Here is a 9,048-nt window from a genome sequence, read left to right as displayed (position 1 = left end):
CCCTCTCTTTCCTGCCCTGTGTTCACAAGTCCATTCTCATATTTGCATCTGCATTCCTGTCCTGCAAATATGTTCATCAGTACCATTTTTCTAGATTCCATGCATATATGCTAATATACAGATTTGTGTTTCTCTTTCTGACTTACTTCCCCCTGTATGACAGGCTCTAGGTTCACCTTTGAGGCCAGAGAGTGTTTGGACATGTCAGTGTAGCAGAGGAAATGAACCCTTATGCCAAAGGGATTTGACCAGCTGTTAACTTTGGCCTAGAGGCCTGAGGAGAATGAAGACAATTTAGCTCTAAACCCCACCGGAAACACTGGATGGTAGAGGCAGAAGTGCCTTCATTTCCTACTTCACTTTGAATGCTGGAAAATCCCTAGCAGTAACTGAATCTCTTTCTTTTCCCAGTGGGAAAATGGTAAGTTGCTGCCCAGGATAAAGTAGTTCCAGTTCTATTAGTCTGGACTCATTCCCAAATCCTTTCAAAAACACAAATGTTCATATTTGTCCAGATCCTAAGATCTGTTCCACTTGGGCCAGTTAAACAAATGTAGAGTGAAAGGAAACAGTCAGCTTGTTGGAATAGGTGGAAAGCTTAAGTACCAGTCCACGCTCATTCAGCCTCTTTGATGAAAAAGACAACCATACTTTGCCTTCAGTGACAATGGGCAAAGGTGTGTGTGGCAGTGGCAGAGGTGTGTGGATTTGTCTGGGTCCTCTCATGGATTGAGATTTTAAAAACAATCCTTTTAACAAAATTTCAGTGAACTCACTGGAGAATTCTAGGAAGCACAAATGTTGCCATGACTTCTTGTGGAAATAGCATAAATGTTGTTAAACTTCTCAGGTCTTTATGGATTGTAGATTTAAAATCTCAGAAGGATTTCAACATCATTGCCTTCTCATAGTCTTACTCAGCTTTGAGGTTTATCTAAAGAATCTGGAGACTTCTTCCAACCGATTTCCTTGTAAAGGCACAAAGTCGTCTTTTTACATTAAATTCATAGGAATAAACAATCTTGCTTTATACTAACCTGGAAAAAGTCCACTATTATCTGTTAAGTGCATTGCACACTAATAAAATAAAAGTTATTACTCAAGAGCTTTTCTTCTGTTCAGACTCCAAACTATCCTTAAGTTTGGTGACCACTATGGCACAATCTGATGTCTTTGACACAATCTACATTCTCTCATTTCTCCAAATATTAAAAAAATTTTAAAAATGCATAATTATTCACATTTTTCTATCATATTTCATAGGGGACACTTACCTTTATTCTTTTCTCTATACCAGTGCTGTCCAGTAGGAATATAATGTGAACTACATATACAATTTACATTTTCTTACAGCCACATGTTTTAAAGTATAAAGAACAAATGACTAATAAAAAAAATTAAAAAAGAACAGATGACATCAAATTTTTATTTAGAATTCATTTTATAATCATTTTATAAAATTTAATTTTATTTCTATTTATTTTAAACCAATAGATCCAAAATATTATCATTTCAAAATGTAATCAATATCATTATTGAGGAATTTTCCATTCTTCTTTTTTTGCACTGTCTTTGAGTTTGAATATTATGTTACAGTGTAGCACATCTCCGTTAGTATTACCTCATTTAAAGGGCTGAACAGTCACATCTGGGGCTTCCCTGGGGCTCAGAGGTTGAAGCGTCTGCCTCCAATGTGGGAGACCCGGGTTCGATCCCTGGGTCAGGAAGATCCCCTGGAGAAGGAAATGGTAACCCACTCCAGTATTCTTGCCTGGAGAATCCCATGGATGGAGAAGCCTGGTAGGCTACAGTCCATGGGGTCGCAAAGAGTTGGACATGACTGAGCAACTTCACTTACTTACTTACTTACAGTCACATCTGACTAGTAGTATTTATTGGAGATTGCAGCTCTGTACTCTCAGGCTTATATTTCTTTTTGCTTGTTTCTCCTTTTATTTTGTTGAAACTTTTCAACCAGATTCTTTATTTTTCATATTGTACTCACCCCAAATACCTAACTTTGTATCTTACGTGTGCTGTGCTAAATCACTTCAGTCGTGTCCAACTCTTTGTGATCCCATGGACTGTATGTAGCCTGCCAGGCTCCTCTGTCCATGGAATTCTCCAGGCAAGAATACTAGAGTGGGTTGCTGTCGGGGTCCAGCCCCAGTGGAACCAGGGTCATTTGAAGGGGACACGGATAGGCGAGGGAAAAACTTATTTATTTAATTAGAAATATAAAGAGATTAAGAAGAAATAGTATAGTAGGAAACTTTAGTGGAGAAAGGAGGCTGAATAACTTGGCTATGCCTTCCTTATATTTGACATGAATTCAGTATCTGCCTATCAAACCTCCTACTATTTGAATCATCAGCCGTATCTTCTCAAGTGTTTGGCCTCTGCTCCCCAAATGAGCTTTGAGCCTTACTGTCCAGCAAAAAAGACGTGAGCATAAATACTTAGCTACAGTCCTTTATCATAAGCGTGATATCCAACAGTGTTCTTGTGGTCACTACATTTGGAAAAATGGTTTGTTACACTGACTCTATCTACTCCAATAATAAATGTCAAACTACTATTTAAAACCTTTTTTTTTTTTAAGATTTAACATTTCCTAAGAGAAAATGTCACCAAAATAATATTATTTAAACTTATTTACAGATTTGACAGCTTCCTGGATTTAACTCTTCTCAGAGTGTTGACTGAATAAATAGCAACAGTTTGCTAAACCATATACTTCCTCTGTGTTTTATTCCCCTGCACAAACAAGTAACATTTTTATACTGGGAATTCCTATGTGTTTTATTACAGGGAAAGAATGCAATGCTGTGGCCAAAAAATTGAAATAGTTCTTTTGACAACTATAGTTTCAAATATAAATTATAAAGACATGTTTTGATTTATGCTTTTGACCTTGTAAGTTTCAGTTACGTGACTGAAGCATGCGTTAAGTGTTCAGCATGGGTAAGTGCAATCATTTCTGGGACACTGACAAGTCAAGTGCTAGGACTGGCCAGTCTGATATGCCATAGTCACCAAACAGGTGCCTCCCTGTGAAACTTTTTGGTGCCCTGCCAGCCAGTCTTCTCCTGCCAACACTCAGATCTTCTTTAATACTCCCCCTCACACCTATAGCTCCTTTATTTAAGTATGCCCAGACATTTTTGAGAAATGAGTCATAGCCAAATATGTATTCATTACAAGCATGAAAAGTATTCCAATGTCCATAGTACCTAGTCAAGTGCTTAGAGGACAGAGATGGCCAGCCATTCAACAGCTATTTATTGATCACTGAATGTGCCTGCGTAGTTGTGGGTGCAATCATGAATGAGACAGGCAGAACCACTGTCACAAGACAGTTGTTTTCCCACCCATGTCCATTTGGAAATGAACAGACTTCACATTCTCTGCTTTTCCTTCTGTCTGTAGACACCCAAGTCTTTCCTTACAACTTAGATCATTTATTTCCTCCTCTGGGATGTCTGCTCAGACACTTTAGCCTTGTTCATGTATGACTATATTCATACCTGGGCTTCACTGGTGGCTCAGACGATAATGAATCGGCTTGCAATGTGGGAGACCTGGGTTTGATCACTGGGCTCGGAAAATCCCCTGGAGGAGGTCATGGCAACCCACACCAGTATTCTTGCCTGGAGAATCCCCATGGACAGAGGAATCTGGTGGGCTACAATCTATGGGGTTGCAAAGAATTGGACAGAACTAAGCAACTAAGCACAGCACATAGACATACCTAGATCATAACATTGAGAGCATAGGAAAGTGCTCTTGAGAATTAGAGCAACCAGCTAGTTATTTGCTGTTTGATTTTGGGTACCCTAGTTATTTCAACTACTTATCCTCTTCATATGTAAAATGGATATACTAATATCTAACTCATAAACAATTGTAAGGACTAAATGAGATAATATATGTCTAGTTTGGCTCTTGGTGCATAGTAGGAAATAAATATTAATTCTTATTTCTGTGCACATGCTTCTTCTCTTTCTGCCTCCATTGTATTAGGCAGTATGGCACTGGATAAAATCTTAGAGCTTATTTATTTGCTTATGTGAGATTAATTGCTTGACAAATACTATTATTCTGGCAATACTGCATTGCGAGAAGCAATATAGATTCATGGTTAATCAACAATACTGGCCCTTATATTGAGATAGCTTTTTCCCCAGAAAAGTGGGTCTATTACTTTGGCAAGTTATTAATTTTACAAACAAACTGTTATGTCTATAGAGATGTGTAAAATGGACAGAACATGGAGTCCATTTTCAGGACTATTATGAAAATCCAACAAGATAATGTATAGAAAGCACTTAGTATAATATCTGGCAAATGTGAAGGGTTTCAAAATAATAGGTAGAGGCGATTTCTATTTTTAATGTTTAGTAAGATAAACATATCAAAGTCTCAAGATGGCAGGAAAATAGGATTTTGCATATATCATTTAATGTCTTGGTATACTTCATTCCTATGTAAATTAATATTTCTATTTTCCATATGGGAATTTGATCATGATTAAATATATTAATCAATTATCTTTGCATGAGTGAAAGTCGCTCAGCTGTGTGTGACTCTTTGCAGCACTATGGACTATACCCCCACCAGGCTCCTCTGTCTATGGAATTTTCTAGGCAAGAATTCTAGAGTAGTTTGCTATTCCCTTCTCCAGGGGATCTTCCCGACCCAGGGATCGAAGCCAGGTCTCTTGCACTGCAGGCAGATTCTTTACCATATGAGCCACCAGGGAAGTGCCCCACCCAGCATTTTACAAATAATATTTATTAATCTCTTTCTATGTAACGGCATTGTCAAATTCTAATGCATTATCTCATAACAACTCAATAATAGAGATACTAATGTTGTCTCTGGGCTTCTCTGGTGGCTCAGTGGTGAAGAATCTGCCTGCTAATGCAGGAGTCATGGGTTCTATCTCTGGGTTGGGAAGATCCCCTGGAGAAGAAATTGACAACCCACTCCAGTATTCTTGCCTGGGAAATCCCATGTACAGAGGAGCCTGGAGGGCTGGAACCCCCCAAAATAATCACAATGTAGTGACTAAACAACAACAAATATTATTTCCATCTCACAGTTAGGAAAATGTGATTAAAGTGATTCATTAACTTGTCTATGGATATAACAATAATAATAGGGCTAGGAACTGAATCTAAACAATGTGACTTCAGGGCCTATGTTTAAGTACTGTGCTTTACAAATATGCTTCATGTCTTAATACATCTTTGGTATCCATGACAGCAGATGATGTAGGCAGGAATGAATGTCACTGTTTTGTAGAAAAGGAAATTGCTGGAGTCAATGTTACATGATATTTTTGGTGTCATGTGGCTAATCAATTGTGGAGTTGGCTCTGGAACTTTCAATATCTAATGCTAACATGAGTATTTGTTGTTGTTGTTTAGTTGCTAAGTCATGCCAAATTCTTTTGTGACCCCATGGCCTGTAGCCTGCCAGGCTCCTCTGTCCATGGGATTTCCAAGACAAGAATGCTGGAGTGAATTGCCATTTCCTTCTCCTTCCCGACCCAGGGATCGAACCTTCATCTCTAGCATTGCAGGTGGATTCTTTACCACTTAGCCACTGGGGAAGCCCAACAGTAGCATTATCCATAACCATTCCTTGTTACCTCTCAATCAATAGAAAGAATGATAATTACAGCTCTAAAAGCACTTTGAATAGAATACAAGATAGTACAGAAATGAGAATGATTTTTGTTATGATGATCTTTATAACTACTGGTATTATCCTTGAGGTCCTTTAAAGGAAGGACTCACAAGAACTAGTTCATTCCACTGAGCCAAATGTATCCATGTAACATCACATTGGTGTGCAGGACACAATATTTGGAATCAACGCTGAAAGGACTGGATCTGGAAGATGTGAAAAATAGTGTGAAATATTTAGCCTCATTTAGGCAATCTCAGGTATGAAGATGAAGGAAAAGCCTTTTCTTACAAAGAATAGTGAGTTCCCCAAATTTCTGACTCAACTAAATGTGGAAAGGCAGATTGTTATGTTGAAGGTTGGGTAATTCTTCAGTGTTGCAAGACAGGGCTTCATGGAGATGAATTACACTGGGTAGGCTCAAGCGATTGCTATCTGAAAGTGTGAATATGGAAAAATTATCACAACACACCTATCAATGCATTGGCAGGTAAATACCAACCAGGCTGCCAGATCTGGCTTTGTTCTATGCCAACCTAATTTTGACTCAGAACCTGGGTAGCCTGTTTCGCTTAGTCACCCACATTCCTGCCCTGTCTGGACATTACCCATCTTATACCCTGTTATTGTTTCTGGTTCAGTCACTCCCTTTCTGTTCTCTGGTGAGTTTGCTTTAGTCTCCCTGTTTAACTTTACATTTTATTTAAACAAGTAAATAAATAAATAAATGCTGTGTCCCCATTGCTGCACGCTCTTTTCTTTAGTTGCAGGGAGTTGGGGCTCCTCTGGTTCTGATGTGTGGGCCTCTCATTGTGGTGGCTTCTCTTGTTGCAGAGCTTGAACTCTAGTGTGTGCAGGCCTCAGTAGTTGTGGCTCCTGAGCTCCAGGGCACAGGCTCAATAGTTGTGGTGCATGGGTTTAGTTGCTCCATAGCATCTGGGATCTTCCCTGATCAGGGATTGAACCCATGTCTCCTGCACTGACAGACAGATTTTTTTACCCCTGAGCACCAGGGAAGCCCCCTGTTTACTTTATAGACTTCTCTCTTAAGTAAAAAAAGTGTATTAAATTCTGCCCTTACCCACTGTACAAAGCCTCAGAAATTCTTGAATAAGCAGGACCTTCCCTGACCAGGACAATCTATATTGGATTTTCTCATCTACATCTTTAGGGAACAATACCAGGAAGTATCAAGAGCTAGAATTTGTATTTCAATAACTCTGCACTCAAGATCTAAGATTTGGTTGTTATTCTTAAATATTTGCCTGAGTTAGTATTTAAGTCTTCTAAGAATCAATGGTCTTCCTTAAAATAAGATAAGCATAGTACTGGATCACAGAAACAGGGACAGGAATAGACATCTTTGGCTATGCCTTTGATAAATGCCAAATAAGCTAACAATTGCTAAATAAATATTGTGTGTGTGTGTGTGTGTGTGTGTGTGTGTGTGTGTGTGTGTGAAAGTCTCTCAGTCATGTCCAGCTCTTTATGGCCCCATGGACTGTACAGTCCATGCAATTTTCCAGGCCAGAATACTGGAGTGGGTAGCCATTCTCTTCTTCAGGGGATCTTCCTAACCCAGGGATCAAACCCAGGGCTCTTGCATTGCAGGAAGATTCTTTATCATCTTAGCCACCAAGAAACACACAAAAGGTACAAGGTAAATTTTTTATATTAATAACTGGTAAGGATTACAAAGACATGATGTCACCAAGGAGACTCTGACTCCCCAAGTCCTGTGCACAGAAGGTTTATAGTGGAACTGAAAAATGGTTCCATATTAAAATGGTCTCCCCTCTGGAAGTTGCTAGTTCAGATTCCTGAACATGTAATTCAAACCAAAAATATTAAATTGATATGATTGATGAGAATGGTGGTGATGAACCTTTAGGTTCCTATTGAAAATAAATTATAAATTAAGATAGAATATTTTTAAGGTGTAGGAATAAAAACAAGAAAATCCTACCTGATTAAGAGGTATAATGTGTACACACTGCTCTAATTAAAATGGATAATCAACACGCACCTATCGGATAGCACAGGGGGAGCTCTGGTCAATGTTATGCGGCAGCCTGGGTGCAAGGGGAATCTGGGGCAGAAGGGATACATGTATATGTATGGCTGAGTCCCTTTGCTGTCCACCTGAAATTGTCACAACATTGTTAGTTGGTTATACTCCAATGCAAAATAAACAGATTTTTTAAAAAAATGGTGTAGGGAAAGTGATCAAGATGGCAGAGCAGGGAGAACTGAGCTCCTCTCCTCCCATGAGCACATCAAAATTGCAACTATTTACAAAGCAGCTATCGATGAGAATGATCTGAGGACTACCAGAAAATACATGGGGTCACAAGGAGTTGGACACGACTGAGCGACTGAACTGAACTGAACTGAAAGATATAAAAAAAGGAACAACAAGACAAGAAGGAGGAGTGAAGATGTGTTATAATCAAAACCCACACCCCTGGGTAGGTGACCCACTTAAAAATACACTTAGAAACATATTAAGAGGGTAAATCTTACTTTAAGTGTCCTTACCACAATAAGAGAATATGGTATCACACTGCAAGAATGAATCATTAGCAGATCTGCATAACAAGAAATATTCAACTCAGTTCATAGTGAGAAGAAAAATAAGGCAGAGAAAAATAATGAAATAAGAAACAGGATTTCTTGAGTGTCTAACCAAAGAAAAAATAATGTTAATGGTAATAATAATAATTCATTATTAATAATAACAGTAGTAGTTTGCCACTGCTGATAGCAAATGACCACAAATTTAGTGATTTAAAACAATATTTATTATCTCACACTCTTTGGTCAGTAGTTCAGGTATAGCATAGTTAGGTCCTCTGCTCCAGGTCTCACCGGTTCACAAGCTGCAATCCAGGTGTTAGACAGACTGCTTTCTCAACAAGAGGCCGAACTAGGAAAGAGTGGACTCCCAAGCTCATTCAGGTTTTAGGCAGAATTCTTTTTCTCATATACGACTGAGAGTCCCAATTCTTTGCAAGTTATCAGCTGGAGGCCACCTGCAGATCCTAGAAGCCACACATGGTTCCTTCTCACATTTGTTTGCCTTATTAAGCCAACAAGGAGAATCTCTTGCTCTAGTTTGCTAAAATGGATTCTTATATAATAGACTGCAATTAGGGGATGACATCCCATCACCTTTGCCAATTCTCCTGTCTAGAAGCAAGTCTCGGGTCCCTCCCACACTTAAAGGGAAAGGATTACATAAATTTGTGGTTCCTGGGTGGACCACAAATTATTGGGGGGGTTACCTTAGAGTCTGTGTACCACATTCTTATGACTAAAATCCACTTCTTTAGAGAAAGGAAAGTGTATTTAATT

This window comes from Budorcas taxicolor, chromosome 23 (assembly GCF_023091745.1).
Source record: "Budorcas taxicolor isolate Tak-1 chromosome 23, Takin1.1, whole genome shotgun sequence".
Lineage (NCBI taxonomy): Eukaryota > Metazoa > Chordata > Mammalia > Artiodactyla > Bovidae > Budorcas > Budorcas taxicolor.
Note: the sequence above shows the minus strand (reverse complement) of the source record.